Here is a 16428-nt window from a genome sequence, read left to right on the forward strand (position 1 = left end):
ATATTGAAGATTGTAACTTATTAAGTTTTCATTTTATTTTTAAATAAAATTTTGTCAAAACTTAAAGATGAAAGAATGTGGTAAAAAAAATTATAAGCAGTTATTTTCAGTAAAGAAGTGAAACATTTATTTTATTTGTAACAGTTTTCCATTAGATTATTGGAGGGGTTGTTTCAAAGTGGTGTGTGAACCGAAACAATTGAGAACCACTGAATTATTGAAAAACCTTAAGATGGCAGCAAAATCCTTCAAAGTAGTTATTGTGAGCATAACAAGATCTCTTTTTTTCTTTCAAAGTTTGTAAAGCCCACTAGCATTGTTTTTAGATTTTGTTTTTTGTTTGTTTGTTTTTTGTCTTGTTCAGGTAAGTTTTGAACTTTATGATTGATTATGACTGATAAAAGACAGCGAGCGAGGGTCCAGAGCTCTTGGGCCAAACCTCTTCAAAAACCACAATACCCAACTGGTAGGACTTTCCCTATTTTACAACTGTACAGCTAAATATATTTAATACATTAAAGAGGTAATATTATGGTAAAGAGATTTACAGTCTTTTTCATACAGAACTCCCAAAGGCACAGTAACATTCTGTTTACATTTATGCATTTGGCAGATGCTTTTATCCAAAGCGACTTACAGTGCACTTATTACAGGGACAATCCCCCCAGAGCAACCTGGAGTTAAGTGCCTTGCTCAAGGACACAGTGGTGGTGGCCGTGGGGATCAAACCAATGACCTTCTGATTAACTGTTGTGTGCATTAGCCCACTACGCCACCACCACTCATGTTTAACTGTAAAGGTTAGAAAAGGGTCATGTTAAACTAAATCATGACTGTTTTTGTTGCAAGAAACCTCTGCTATTATAAGTTGACTTCATGGGGGGGAATTACATGCTACATAAGTGTAAACTATATTATGGAATGGTCCTGACAATGTATCAATGTATGGTTTTCTTCTTCTGTAAATGTAATTAAAATTAATTTAAGGTTGTTTTATCTTTTAGCTCAAGATGTCCAATCAGCACCAGGGTCAACCATGATCATTTTGAGTTCCATAAGCCAGCTACTGTAAGAAAAGTTCTGGAGCTTTTGTAAGTAGTTTGTTGAGGCTGTGGTGAAATCTGATTAATCCTGTCTGTATTTCAGCCTATCAGAGTGATACCTGCAGAGAAAGTGATCGAGTGAGTGACTCAGTTCACAGCACCACAGGCAATCAAACCTGTTGATTGACACACCATGTACTGTATATCCAATATTTTTTGTCTCTTTCTCAGAAATGCCAGTGAATATGACATAAGTCAGGGTCCTGCTGGATATAAATTGTTAGTTGTACATTATATGGTTTAAATTCCACAAATGACCCACTTTATGGAAATGCTTTTGGAAGGCTGTATGCAGTCAGAATGGCAGGTTAAAGGGATACTCTGGTTCAATACAGGTTTGCTCAGTAAACAGCATTTGTTGCATAATGTTGATTACCACAAAAAATTATTTCGACTCGTCCATCCTTTTCTTCAGGTTTGAGGTTACAGTGAGGCACTTATAATGGAAGTGAATAGGAACCAATATTGGAGGGTTTAAAGGCAGAAATGTGAAGCTCATTGTTTTTTAAAAGCACTTACATTAAATTCTCTGTAGAAACTCATGTATTAGTTTAGCTGTAAATTGTTTACATCGTAATTTTTAATGTAATTTTAGGGTTTGTTGACATTATATCATGGCAAAAAATTGTAAAATTGGCTATAACTTTACAAAGAAAAGGTTAGTTAGTGATTTTATCACACTGAAATCATGTTAACACACATTGTTTATGTATTTTGGATATACTTTTGAAACCATGAGTTTCAGTGTTTACGGATTAATCCCATTCACTTCCATTGTCAGTGCCTCCCTGGAACCCAGATTTTGTATTTTTTTTAAAGGAAGGACTACTGTATTTTTTTGTGGTAACTTAACTTGTATTAAACCCAGAATATTCCCTTTGTCTCCCCATTCCACCCAGAAAATTTATGATTATGAAATCACATTAACATATGACTTCCTACATTTACTCTACCGGTCAAACGTTTTGAAACTCTTACTCACTCTTTATTATAAAAAATTTTTCTTCACATTTTAGAATAATAGTAAAGTCATCAAAACTATGGAATAACATAAATGGAACTATGGGAATTATGTTGTGACACAACAAAATCCCAAATAAATAAAAACTGTGTTATATTTTCCTTCCTATCCATCTACGTTGGACACTTATTGGCTGCGTTTCTTTATTATTTGGTCCAAGTCATCAATTTCAAAAACTTTTTTTTTTTTTTATTACATTTTAGTTTTATAATTAAATAAATTAATATGGTGGCACAATTATATTTTTTACTTCAAAACTAATTTCAAACATTTAATCATACGCCTTCAGATCAAAAGATTTGTAAGGTCATGAGAAACATTTCAGTCAAGTGTTTCCAAAAGTTTGACCAGCTGTGTGTATCCATCATCAATTTTGTAGTATTAAGTATCATCTTGTCCAATCATGATACATGACAGCATGAAAAATTTGTGGTACAACAAGGCATAAGTTAAATCATAAGAAATGAAAATGATGCATTTAGTTCTTTCTTAGGTAGACTGATTCTTCAGCACTTTTACAGTTGTACCACATCATTTGCTTATATCAGCCGAACATCAGTTTTTCATATATAGAGTTGTACAATATTTTAAAAGTTGTTGAAGCATAAATGTTAATGTAGAAATACCAACTGAAGGAAGAACATTAGTAATAGAAATAGAATGCTAGATATATTCTAACAGTATATCTAATATTATAATATAATAATGTATTAACTAATGTTAACATATACAACCTTTAAATAAACATGCAGAAGTATACGTAGAAAATAACATTAACCACTGGTGTAAAAGTAAATATTGTGTTAACTAATGTTGACATATACCTTATAAAGTACCACTGAGTTTGAATTTGTTTAGTTATTTCGAACAAATGCTAACTTAAAATTAACCTGTTTGGTTTTGGTTTTCGGCCCAGTGTTTCCAGAATTTTTGATTTTGGCCAAACATTTTCATTTTGGTTAATCATTATTTTTTTTAAGATTCAGATGCATGGGCAGTAGAAGATGGTCATGTGGTCACGTTTTTATCCTCAACACTAACTGCTTTGATTTAAGCGCAGCTCTCATCAGTTTTTCTGTGTTTACTGTGACTGTCCAGACTGAGACTCATACCAGGGTTCCTGCACCAAGAAGAGGCAGACTGGATGTTTAGTAAGCTGCTCGCTGAACTGCCCTGGTCACAAAAGACCAATTACAGGATGGGTCATGATGATGTCCACGATCAAGATAAGAGATCTAATATAAAATGAGGCAAACAGTAAAATCAAATCACTTTATTGTCACTCAACCAGATACACAATTGCAACAGTGGGTGAAAGTCTTGGGTGCAGTTCCAAGCAACATAGCAGTATGACAATTACTATAAACATCTGATTTACACACAACACATCTGTTACACAACACATTATACAATATACACCTAATACTATACAATATACAGTATACAGAAAATAAGAAGACTGTATACAATACAAATATTGTTTTGCATGTAATCAGTGGAAATAAATATGAAGTGTTGTGTTGAAATTCAGCTGTCAGTTGATAGTTAGTTGCCAGTGTGTTATTAAGAGAAGTATATAATGTGAGTCCAGTCTGAGGCTAATAAAGTGCTGATATGTGAATCATGATTAATCAAGAGTTCAAAAGTCTGATTGCTTGGGGGAAGAAGCTGTCATGGAGTCGGCTGGTGCGGGTCCTGATGCTGTGATACCGCCTGCCTGATGGTAGCAGTGAGAGCAGCCCATGGTTTGGCTGGCTGGAGTCTATGATGATCCTCCAAACTTTTTTCACACACCGCCTGGTATAGATGTGATGGAGGACAGAGCTGTACGTGGTCCAGTAAAACATGAGTAAACATTGAGCTGTGGTGCTAATGCAGGAGAAACAAGTTTGAATATGGCTCAAGACCAAAAAAGAGATGAATGAATGCAAAACGTGTGTGCGTTTGAGTGTCTATCTGTGCACGTGCATCATGCACACACATGTTATGTTTGTGTCTGTCACACTCACACATGCTCACAGAGTCCTCTTTTTATGGTGACTCACATTTTCCAGCCCTTCTTCATCTTTCAATTGGCAGTACAGCCACATCCTCCATCTCCCTCGTCTGTTTACCTTTTCCAGAACCAAAATTATCTGATAAAGTCTCAAGTATACCATATTGTGGAGCGGAGGGGGGCGGGGCCGGGTCGGAATATCGCGCGCCCGGTCCCCAATCGGCCTGATCGGGCGCGCGAGGGATAAAGGCGGCCGGTGACAATTGTTCGAGAGAGAGAGAATTACGGGCATGTCCGCATGTGTGTTTGTTTATGTTGTGTTTTAAGTTCTTATTAAATTATTATTTATGTTGACAAGCCGGTTCTCGCCTCCTCCTCTCGCGGACGGCGGTCTTCCCTCAAGCGCCTCATCAGGCCGATTGGGGACCGGGCGCGCGATATTCCGACCCGGCCCCGCCCCCGCCCCCCTCCGCTCCACACATATGTTTAAACATTTGCTTTGGACCAGGGGTAGCTCACATATGACTGTGACTAATCGAGGCTCATTTTGGCAAATACAGTATGTTCTGGTTCCACAACTAGTAGAGGTGTATTTTGTATCTTATTTGGTCCACAGAAGATCATTGTTTTCTTTTTCAAGCACTTATCTTGAGATCCATTATATCTTGGTGCCTTGTATGTAACTGTGTCCTGAGCTTCCTGTTAGCAATCGTGTGTTCAAGAGGGAGTATTCTGAAATAATGTTGCACAAAATACAGTGTAGCACGTTTGTGACCACAGATTTGGTTTGTAAATGCAAATATGTCTATCATTATTGTTGCTTGCATATTGTTGCTCATATATTGGGTTTGTTAATGTTTCTTCTAAACCCTAAGCATAAAAATTTGAATATATCAATTTGTTTTATGGACATGCCCTGGCAACCACCCACGACTCCTTTGTTTCATGCTGGTGAGATTTGCATCTGCAAGACCCCCTAAAATTTTCATTGGAATTTGTAATTATTAAGCAGTATTAAAACTAGCAAGTGCTGAACATACTTCATATTACATGTGTTTTACATTTTAGGTGATGCATATGAAGAACCCAGACTCATCTGATGGTATGGAGAACTGCCATATTCACACTCCACTATGGACGCTAACCATGAGGTATATCTACCGTAATTTCTTACGAAATGTTACTTCAATTACATTTGATCTAATGTCTTCATATTAGCAAGTGATGTGTTTCATCAGCATACAGATGGAATCATACATTTAATTTCTGGTCAGTGTGTTAAAGGGATAGTTCACCCAAAAATTTTAATTAATTTACTCACCTTCATGGCATACTAGGTGTGAATGACTCTCTTTCTTCTAATGAAATCAAACTAAATATAGAAATATATATTTACAGAAAAATAATTCAGCTCTGTAGCTCCTCACAATCTTTTGTTTTTAGTGATTCGCATTATTTGTGTATATCACCACCTACTGGGTAGGGAAGAGAATTTATAATTAAAAAAGACATACATTATCACCCACATCATATCACTTCTGAAGATATAGATTTAACTCCTGGAGTCGTGTGGATTACCTTTATGCTCCCTTTATATGCTATTTGGACCTTCAAATTTCTGGTCACCATTCACTTGGATTGTATGGACCTTCAGAGCTGAAATATTCTTCTAAAAATCTTCGTTTGTGTAGAGAATTAAAATTTTTGGGTGAACTATCCTTTTAAATGTGTTAAATCTCTGTTAGTATATCTCTCATGTTACAGTGGATCCAGTCCTCACAACACTGCGTTGGGCCATTGATGACATTGAGCCTTCATTAGGACCGAAGTCCAACATCACCTCTCTCAGTCTGGGGGACACAAGAGTGTTCAGCCTTCGTAAGTAGCCACTTCCTGTGAGTCTGCTAAGGTTGATATTGATATACCTGTCATAGCCCTGCTATTCTTTATATGAAAAATGGTATCAAGGTGTTGTAAAAATTCAATCGTACTGTCTTAAAGAGACTGTGTGCTCCATTATAGTATAACTTTGTTTTCCAGATGTCCACTTATAATGTTAGTGAAGGTTTCTTGGATCAAAAACAGTTTTACATGTTACAACAGTTTTTTTTTGTTTTTTTTTTGTTACTGTACCTTATAAGACTTCCATATGTAAATGACCTTTGCTATGATTGGCTAACTTCTGCTTGGTGATTTATGTTTTCATTATATATATATATATATAAAAACTTTTATAGTTTAAAGAAAAATGTTTTTGTATCTGATGTGATCATAGACTAACCTACGTAAACACCTATGTAGAGTGTCTTCGAATCCCGCTGACCCATGGGTACAGCTGCGGCATCCTTTTTAAGTGCTCTTAAAGTATTTCCAGTGAATGTGACTGACCATTGACGTTCAAATACATAACAGTATCAACAAACCAGCATCAGCTAACAATGCGTCATCACAAGTTCACAGAGAAGGCAGCAAAGATGACTATGTTTTGTTATATATACAATTTTAAATGTTGCTGTTAGGACAAATGGAAGATTTCGCTAGTATTTAGGCCTGTGTGAAGTGAAAAATAATGTCTCAAAAAAGCTGGAAATTATTTTAACAGATTCTTGGGAACTGAGTATACAACATAAAGATGTTTAAAGTGATGCTTAGAGAACTGGCAGGAAGTCTTGTTTAGTCTAATATTAATTTACTATTAATAAACCAGTTAATAACAGAAATGTTGATAAACCAGAGACTAAGAAGAAACGAATATGGCAAAAACGATGTGGAGGGTAGAAGGTAATGTTCCTATGCTTTTTGGCTATTATTCATTCGACAGTATGTTCTGGAAATGTGATCACGTTTGATAAGGGTGACCTGGAATGGTCACAGAGTTTGTTTGTTTTTGGAGTGCAGGCACTCTTTTGGCTGATGTTTAATAGTGTGAAGGGGGAAAGTGAAAATGTGTCTTCAAAACATTCTGAACTGCACATTGTTTCTTATGAAGACTTAAGGGTATTGTTTGAAAGCTTAGAATCTGAACTTATCATTGATAACCATCACTTCTTTTATGTTACATAAATAACAAAATAAGGCCTGAAATCATTCTCATCGCAAATCAGTGCCACCATGAGGTCATGTTGTAGAAATATTAATAGGAATAAAAAAGTCTTTAAAATATCACCTAATTACACTGATTAGCCACACCATTAAAACCACTGACAGGTGAAGTGAATAGCATTTATTATCTCATTACAATGGCACCTGTCATGGCATGGGATATGTTATACAGCAAAAGAACACTCAGTTCTTGAATTTCAGGTGTTGGAAGCAGGAAAATAGGCAAGCGTAAGGATCTGAGCGACTTTGACAAGGGCCACATAGGCATGTCTAGTGGGGTGTTCCTGATATGCAGTGGTTAGTACCTACAAAAATTGGTCCAAGGAAGGACAACCGGTGAACTGGCAGTGGGCACGTGAGCATCAGAACGGGACCATGGAGCAATGGAAGAAGGTGGCCTGGTCTGATGAATCATGTTTTATTGTAGATCATGTGGACGTGCTTATGTGTCATTTACCTGGGGAAGATATGGCAGCAGGATGCACCATGGGAAGAAGGCAGACCGGCGGAGTCAGTGTGATGCTCTGGGCAATGTTCTGTTGGGAAACCTTGGGTCAATTAGGGTTAGAGTTAGTGACAAACAAGTCAGAGTCCGGGATGTGATGGACCAACAAATCCAATCCATGGAGGCCCCATCTCGCAACTTACAGGACTTAACATCATTGTGCCAGATACCACAGGACACCTTCAGAGGTCCTGTGGAGTCCATGCCTAGATGGGTCAGAGCTGTTTTTGCAGCACGAGGGGGACCTACACAATATTAGGCAGGTGGTTTTAATGTTGTGGCTGATTGGTGTAGACAAGTCATATATCAAATGAAAGTTCTCAATCTCAGGAATGCGACTTCACAGTTTATAATGTTTCCCATATGCCATAGTTTAAAAGGTTTTCAAAAGAATCACAAAGTGAAATATGATATTTGTAAAACATTAAATACAAATATCTCTTTTATGTGTTGATCACTGTTGCTGTTAGCCCCAAATAGCTAAAAACTTTACATCTGCTTTTACCATAGGCAGTTTTCTAAAATAAAATTGAAATTTATTTACTTGTCTGTGAGCTTGTCTGTGAGCTTGCCTGTGTGAATAATCCAATGTTATCTTTGATGTCCTGAACAAAATATACAGTCTAGCAGGAAAAGCATGCAACAAATTAAACAAATTGACTATTGATGATAAAATACACATCACAAAGGAGAGTATCTCCTCTTTCTAATGACACCTAGTTTAAGCTAGTAGTCCACTCAGAAGCCGAGATATTTGATGAAACAATGGGGGTGGTGCATGAACTGAAAATAAGACTGAATGTTTATGGACAAGTATATCTGCAAGGGGTAAAATGCATTAGAGCACCATCTATATTTCCTCATAATAGAGATCTTGTCCATAATAGAAATCTTGTTTCTAGTACTTTCTGCCATCTAGTGGAATAAAATAAGACTTTTTGGAGGGAGATGGAGTGAACAGAACCAAAATTACATGCTTACAAACTTAGGACAACAATAAAATAAATAATTAGGGGTTGGGATGGTCTGAAAAAATTAGCTTTTTTTATTGTGAATTAGTCCACAGTATGTTTAATTGGTGAGCTTTTAAAATTGAATGTGAAAAATCGCAGGCGACAATCCAAAAATGCCCAGGGTTTAAGAGGTTATGAAAAATTGCATAATATATAAGACTTGTTTTCAGAGAATATGTATGTTCTTTTTCTCTCCTTTTTCTCCCCAATTTGAAATGCCTGATTCCCAATATGCTCTAAATCCTCGTGGTGGCGTAGTGACTCGCCTCAATCCGGGTGGCGGAGGATGAATCTCAGTTGCCTCTGCATCTGAGACCATCAATCCGTGCATTTTATCACATGGCTGCTTGAGTGCATTACCGCAGAGACATGTGGAGAGTGCATGTGGAGGCTTCACGCTATTCTCCGCATCACCATGCGCCCTACCGAGAGCGAACCACATATAGCGATCACGAGGAGGTTAACCCATGTGACTTTACCCTCCCTAGCAACCGAGCCAATTTTTTTTTTTTTTAGAAGACCTGGCTGGAGTCATTCAGCACACCCTGGATTCAAAGTCATGACTCCAGGGGTAGTAGTCAGCATCTTTACTCGCTGAGCTACCTAGGCCCCTCAGAGAATATATTGATTTAGTTTTAGAAGTTTATTTTTCTTAGCTCATTGTTTTTATCTAGGTTTGCAAATTGGACAGACTTTTAATGCTAAATCTGCTGGAGGTTATTTTTGTCCCAAGACAAACCGGAGACCTTTGGTTAGGCACAAAGAACAGAGAAAGGTCAAGAACATTTTATGCCGACAACTGGAAACTGTTTAAGAAAGGTCACTCGCAAATTGAGCCGAAAAGCTTTAAGAGGGTCTTATTAGGTAGACATAATTCACATTGATCTGACAAAATAAAACTAAGGCCACATTTAAAAACCGTGCAAAATAGTTTTCCATCTTAAACTAATCAGATGACTACATTGTCTACATTGGCAGCTTTTCATGTTATTAATGTACTTTTGAATAGCACCATGTGGCAAAGGATCACCATGACCGGAGGCCTCAGATAAACCTCAACTTCTGAACCATATACCCAGAGCCAAAGCATCCTTGTAGGAAATCATTCAGATGATTGCTGAGAGGTGAAACAAAAGGTTGAGGTCTATCTCATATTTGCAGAACATCAACTAGAGAAGATGACCTTAAATTGTGCACTTATATTTGTGGCTGTATTTTTGAGTATAATTATGGTTTATATATTTATTTTAAGGAGTGGAGGTTCTCTTTTCAATCCAAGACCCTAAAGAATGATAAACATATCTGGTTCTATTGACATTGTTGTATTTTTGTTTACATAAATTACCATATTTTCACCAAGCAATTGTTCTAAGCTTTTGTTTTTAAAATTATATGTCGGTATTACTGATTTACAATGTTTGTGGAATATACGTCAAATAAACATTGAAGAGTGCCAAATGGCCCATATTTCAGTTATAGCCCCCAAAGGGACTTTGAAATATTGCTAATTGCAAATTGCTGTTGAAGTATTATATGTTCTGCCATTGTTTATTTACATCTTGTGGGTGGAAAAAGGTTGTTGTTCAGGTTGGTTGTTGTGAATGCAGCAAAGAAAAGATCCTTTTACTATCACCATGTGCGTGATATTTTCAACAGTGCCACAACTTTTATTCATAATCTCCTTGGGGCAATTTTATTGCCAAATAAACAAACAACTCACAAATGCCCTTTTACACACAGCACTGGCCAATGTTGAAAAATGTTTTTAGCTATGTGATCATTAACAATGTATGGTTTATTTTATCTTAAAGGTCTGCCAACTCTTTCGAAGACTGTCTTGTTTTTAAAACTTGTCGCAGTTATTTGCCCACAGTCTGTTTTCAATTTTCAGATGCTTGGTAATCCATGCACTTGACTTCTGGCCTTTTTCTTGTTATTGTTGAGTCATGGTTGAGCCCATATGTGGTTGGTTAAGAGCTGAATGGTTGTCTCTGTGTCCATGCACGTCACAAGCAACCTCGGGAGACGATTGCACAAGGACGACGTTAGCTTTCAGCATGCTTTACATTGAGAGCTGAGCAATCGCTAGTAGTGCGATCATTTTAGATAAATTGCTTCTTTAAGGAATATTCCTGGTTCAATTCAAGTTTAGCTCAATCGACAGCTTTTGTGGTATAATATTGATTACCCACAAAAATGTATTTTGACTTCCCTCCTATTCTTTAAAAAAGCACAAATCTAGGTTACAGTGAGGCACTTACAATGGAAATGAATGGGGCCAATCTTAAATGTTAAAATGCACTCGGTCTCAAAAGTATAGCCACAGGACTTAAACAATATGTGTGTTAACATGATTTTAGTGTTATAAAATTGGTTCTAACCTTTTCTGCGTAAAGTTATTGCCAACTTTACAACTTCATTGCCAAGATGATGTAATGATGTAGAATGTCACTCTTATAGAGTAAATATCCCTAAATATGGGAGGCACAGAGTAAGAGCGCTTTCGGACGAAAGCAGCCATTTGGCAGCACATCTCAAAGGCAACCTTATTGCCAGAGAACTATCAAAATGTTTAGAAACTGTGGAGCATAAATCTCACAATGTTGCTTGAGGCTTTCAGTGATTTGTTGGAGCATTTTAATTTGAGTTACATGGTGTTCCATTATGCTCAGTTGGCAATGCCTTTCAGAGCTTTCAATAAAAGACTGCCCTGTGCATGGAAATGGTGCTTCGGTTCTGGAATGCAGGGACCCTTGCTGTGTAATGGGATCACTGGCCATTATTTTTCCGCCACAATTAACTTTGCAATGTTTTTCTTTTTCTCTGTATGTGCTTATGTGTATCTGTTGGGTTAGGAAGAGGAAGGGTCCACAGTAGTAGTAGTGTTTGCAAAGACAAACATCACTATTACAGTTGCTCTTACATAGGGTTTTTAAGAGGAGAAGTGTTCCATTACCTAATCTAAGCAATCTGACTTAAACCTAAAGACATTGAAGGGGTTGAAGGAGGGACCCAATCCATATCTAGGGATCAGGGGGTGCACAGAAACATCCTAATGCTGGAGTCCTATCTTGTTAACTTGGGGGTGTGCTCTTTTGACTTGGTATAATATACAACCACCTAGAAAACCCTAGAAACAGGGACAGCATAGCAAAACAATGGCATTATGACAGCAAGTTTTGCATGGGTAAGCAAGTTTTCCTAAAAAAAAAAAAAAGCATGTATGCACAATTAGATATGATTATAGCAGGTATAGACAATGGAGCTGGGGAAGAGGAGGGTTTCAGAGGGAAAACTTGTAGCATACTGTAGTGAACCCAGCTTACCAGCAAACAACTGAGGTAATTGAAATGTTAGAGAGAGCATGCAAGTTGATTGGCTAAAAGATTACATGTTTAAAGGACCTATCGGCTTGTGCCATGAGTTTCATGGCTGAACTTAAAATAATTTATGTACATGAACAGATGAGCAAGTGCGCCCTTTCATCGTGTACTTGCATTTAAGAAGCATTAACTGATTTTCAAGCTGATTTTCTTACCACACTGTGGATCTTCCATTGTTTCACTGGCCAGAGCACCTTAAAATAAACTTAAACTCTGGCATGACATCCAGTATGCTTTAAATATTTTGCTTTCAATTGTTTTTTGGGAAGTCATATGACCCACATGCTGCCAGTACCCTTCCTCCCAGTAGCCCTTTTGTTAGCAAGACCACAGATATTTGTTGTCACCACCTGTCTACAAGTGTTGGGAACAGTCCCCTGTGTCCAAATGCAAGTGTCTGCTTTCATTTTACATCAGAGTCATTTAAACCATGCCTTACTTTTATCCTGATACGGATGTAAGTCTACAAGGGTTTCATGAACTCCAAAATCCATGATTTTCTATTGTGCCTTTGAGCAAGGCACAGTTGCTGTTTTAATAGTCGTGCAGGAATTATCTTAGTTATGAAATGAGTACACATTAAAGGATCAGATTTATTTTAGGAGAAGGTCTTTTTCGTTCTTTGTTCAGGGGTAAAATTAAGTTTGAAACAGCCGAGCAAAGGTAAACTGTTTGCGAAAAATCAGACACCCGCCACACCTTTTTGGGAGGCGTTTAGAAGTAGTTACACTTAGAAGTCTATTTTGCTCTTATGGAAAGAAATTGGTACTTTAATTCACCAAAATGAATAATTCCAAAGTGAAATTACAGAAACTGTGCTTGACTGGTTTAACTCCTATCTCTCAGGTAGGTCCTTCAAGGTAGCCTGGAGAGGTGAGGTATCCAAGCCACATCAATTACTTACTGGGGTACCTCAGGGATCTGTGCTTGGGCCACTTCTCTTCTCTATATACACAACATCACTGGGACACATCATTCAGGCACATGGTTTCTCATACCACTGCTACGCCGATGACACATAACTCTACTTGTCTTTCCAGCCCAACGACACCACTGTGACTGCTCGAATCTATGCCTGCCTGGCAGACATCTCGGCCTGGGTGAAAGAGCACAACCTGCAACTCAATCCAGCCAAAACCGAACTCCTGATCTTTCCAGCCAACCCTGTTGTTGAACACAACATCACTGTGCAGCTGGTTTCGACTACAGTAACACCTTCAAAAACCGGTCAGAAATCTAGGGGTAACCATTGATAACAATCTAAATTTCACAGACCACATCTCAAAGACCGCAAGATCATGTAGATTTACACTCTACAACATCAGGAAGATAAGACCCTTCCTCTCTGAACATGCCACACAGCTGCTTGTTCAGTCACTTGTCATAACTAGACTGGAATACTGTAACGCTCTCATTGCAGGCCTCCCTGCATGTACAATTAGACCTCTGCAAATGATCCAGAAAGTAGCAGCATGTCTGGTCTTTAATGAACCAAAGAGAGCACATGTTACACCACTTCTTGTGTCTCTCCACTGGCTACCGGTTGATGCTGGCATACAGAACAGTCACTGGGTCTGCTTCAACAAACCTAAAATCATTTCTGCATAGCTACACACCCACTAGAAGCCTGCGGTCGGCTAAGGAATGTTGCCTTGTTGTACCAACACAAAGAGGCACCAAAACACTTTCTCTGACTTTCAGCTTCATCATACCACACTGGTGGAAAGAACTTTCCAACTCCATTCGTGAAGCAGACTCACTCTCTGTCTTCAAAAATTGACGTAAAACGCATCTTTTCCAAGAGCACTTAACTAGTCACTAACAAAAAAATAAATAAATAAATACTTTTGCACTTGTATATGTTTTGAATACTATTCTGATGCTAGTGAAACTTTGTAATATGGCACTTTTGTACCACTGTCTCCTTAAGATGATTCGCTTATGTTTTCCTCTTTTGTAAGTCGCTTTGGATAAAAGCGTCTGCCAAATGAATAAATGTAAATATAAAGTGGCATTCAACTGATCACAATGTATAGTCAGGACATTAATATTGTGAAAAATTACTATTACAATTTGAAAAACTTTTTTAACTACTTCGAAGAGTTCTCAAGTGCAGCAATGACAGCTTTAGAGATTCCTGGCATTCTAGCTGTCAGTTTGTCCAGATACTCACGTGACATTTCACCCCACACTTCCTGGAGCACTTGCCATAGATGTGGCTGTCTTAAAGAGCACTTCTCACGCACCTTAAAGTCTAGCTGATCCCACAAAAGCTCAGTGGAGTTAAGATCCATGACACTCTTTTCCAATTATCTGTTGTCCAATGTCTGTTTCTTTGCCCACTCTAACATTGTCTTTTTGTTTTTCTGTTTCAAAGGTGGGTTTTTATTTGAAATTCTTTCATAAGTCCTGCATTCCTGAGTCTTCTCTTTACTGTTGTATATGAAACTGGTGTTGAGCAGGTAGAATTCAATGAAGCTGTCAGCTGAGGACATGTGAGGCATCTATTTCTCAAACTGACTCTGATGTACTTATCCTCTTGTTTATTTGTACATCTGGCCTTCCACATCTCTTTCTGTCCTTGCCAGTTGTCCTTTGTCTTTGAAGACTGTACACCTTTGTATGAAATTGTCTTTTTTTTTTGCAATTCCAAGCATTGTATAGTGTTCATTCCTCAAAACAATGATCGACTGACGAGTTTATAGAGAAAGCTGTTTCTTTCTTGCCATTTTTGACCTAATATTGACCTGAAGACATGCCAGTCTATTGCATACTGTGGCAACTCAAAGACAAAGAAAATGTTTCATTTAATGAATCAAACAGCTTTCAACTGTGTTTGATATAATGGCAAGTGATTTTCTAGTACCAAATTAGCAATTTACATGATTACTCAAGGATAAGATGTTGGAGTGATGGCTGCTGGAAATGGGGTCTGTCCAGATTTTATAAAAAATTACTTTTTTCAAATAGTGATGGGGCTGTTTTTTACATCAGTAATGTCCTGACTATATTTTGTGACCAGTTGAATGCTACTTTGGTGAAATATATGACCAAATTCTTTGCATAAGAGCAAAATTTGTATAATATTCCAAACTTTTGGCCACCAGAGTGAGTATGAGGACCCTTAGTAAAACCTTAACTAATGTGATATTGTGATATGAATTACTTTATGCCTCATTCGATGAGTAGAATTTACATGAGGTCAGTAGAAGAAGCTGTTTTAACCACTCAATGATGACTTAAAGTCAAAATAAATGCTTAATGTGTCTTGTTTACATTCTGTATTCACGATGCTAATGCGTGTTCATGTTGACTGATCTTGACTGACTGAACGCTGTGAACGGGAATTAGCTGCTGGCCTCAATAGGTGGAGCTTCAGGTCACACCTACCAATGACATGGTCCAATGACAGTTATAAGGTGTTTAGCAGCAGATAAGAAGTTTTCTTGAAAGTTCACCCAGGCAGGCTGTTATGAACCACCGAAATAAACTCAAACACATTCTTTTTGGCCAGATTTTGTTCTATATTACGCCACACCTGTTCGTTCTTCGATTTTGTATGCAGTATATCGGGGCCTTAACTTGTAAGTATGGGTGGATTTTCTTTTAGACTTGATTTTCAGAGTTTTGGGATTCAATTTAAAAATCATGGTGAATGCAAATTGGGATTGACCATAATAACATGTAATTGTGAATGCTGACAGAATTTCATTTGTACATGTTTTATGGTCTTTTTTTGAAGAATAGCAATTAAGCCTGTCAGAAAATACTAATACTATACTGTTTAACCAGTTTGAGCAGGGCTACACTCTGACAAAACATTTTGACAATACATTTCCTATCGTTTTTCTGTGATAGCATGAGAAATCTAAAATAAATATATACATTATATGCCTATTGCACGTGTTTTGCTCTGTATTTTGGTGTTTCTCTCAAAAAAAAAGAAGCTTCCTGTATTTAAATTTTTTGAAAATAAATATTAAAACTCCAAACATGGGTATTCTAAACATAATCTCTTGAACGCACTCCGTAATTACGATTTACGTGACTCTTAAGTAGGATCTTACAAGGACAGATCTGCGAAATGGTTAGGTTACACAGTTTTCTCTCTGTTGGCTGACCTTTGTTTAAATTTCATGAAGACAAGTTCTCCCTCCTCCTAATTCCCAGATCAAAGAGCTGCGTCAAGAGTCCAGACAAATAAGACTAACAGCAACATGCATGCTGCCAGCACAAATCCATTAGACGTGCAGTGCTGTGTTTGTTGAAGTCTAGGCCTGTGTTCCATCTCTGCTCTTTTCATTC

The 16428-nt window shown here is 37.5% G+C and overlaps 1 pseudogene; it reads left to right on the top strand.

The window, feature by feature from the left end:
* The first annotated feature begins 390 nt into the window (after nt 1-390).
* LOC127638035 (alpha-ketoglutarate-dependent dioxygenase alkB homolog 3-like) lies at nt 391-6006 on the top strand (annotated as a pseudogene).
* Nucleotides 6007-16428: the final 10422 nt, after the last annotated feature.

Source organism: Xyrauchen texanus, chromosome 46, assembly GCF_025860055.1.
Source record: "Xyrauchen texanus isolate HMW12.3.18 chromosome 46, RBS_HiC_50CHRs, whole genome shotgun sequence".
In the NCBI taxonomy this organism is placed as follows: Eukaryota; Metazoa; Chordata; class Actinopteri; order Cypriniformes; family Catostomidae; genus Xyrauchen; species Xyrauchen texanus.